A 782-nucleotide genomic window follows, 5' to 3' on the forward strand; every position below is an offset into this window, starting at 1 on the left:
ACTCCGCAATTTTCGAAAGGACGCTCGGGAATTGTGATCCTGGATTCGGGAAGGTTCCCCATTAGCGTGGATGCCATCTTAGGTGAGCTTCGAAAGCAAACAATGCATTTGCGAGTAATTTGTCGTACAACGTCCCTTGCAGCTATGAGCCAATAATTTTGTCGAACAGCAGATAACGTGGCGTGGGGCCCTGCATGAAAGTGTTTCTCGTGCTCGTGTATGATGATGAGACGAGAAAACGGATGATTTCCAGGCAATAGAGCTGGATATTTGGCATTGTACGGGAGATGCGATAATTTGAGTCGACCTCCTACTCTCAGAATTCCTGCTGCATCGATAAACGGACTAGCAAGAAGAAGACGGAAGTGGCGAACGAACAGATACGGAAGCGAACGAACGCAAACGAACGCAGAAACGAACGCTGATAAGCGAACGCTGAGGAGAAGGGGAACGCAGGTAGCGCTCTTTTCAGAATCCATAGGTCGCTGGTTCACATCCGGCTCGAAGGACCAAATGTGCGGGCATGTGCCTCTATGCGCTATGTGTAGCGCTATTTTCTCTTATGAAAGCCTTGTGGCTCGAATATTAATTTGCTATGCTTGATGCAGCGTGTGATAATGCTCGAAGGACCAGTGTTGACAAATAAACAACACGTAAAATTGATTGATCTTGCTATATTTGGTTAGCTTACAACAAAAATGCACTGTGTGCTGTGATCTGGTGAAAACTTAAACGATTATGGATAAGCTTAAAGAAAAATCATGCTGCTGCATGCTTCAACG

The sequence above is a fragment of the Cyphomyrmex costatus genome, unplaced genomic scaffold, assembly GCF_001594065.2.
Source record: "Cyphomyrmex costatus isolate MS0001 unplaced genomic scaffold, Ccosl1.0 scaffold268, whole genome shotgun sequence".
In the NCBI taxonomy this organism is placed as follows: domain Eukaryota; kingdom Metazoa; phylum Arthropoda; class Insecta; order Hymenoptera; family Formicidae; genus Cyphomyrmex; species Cyphomyrmex costatus.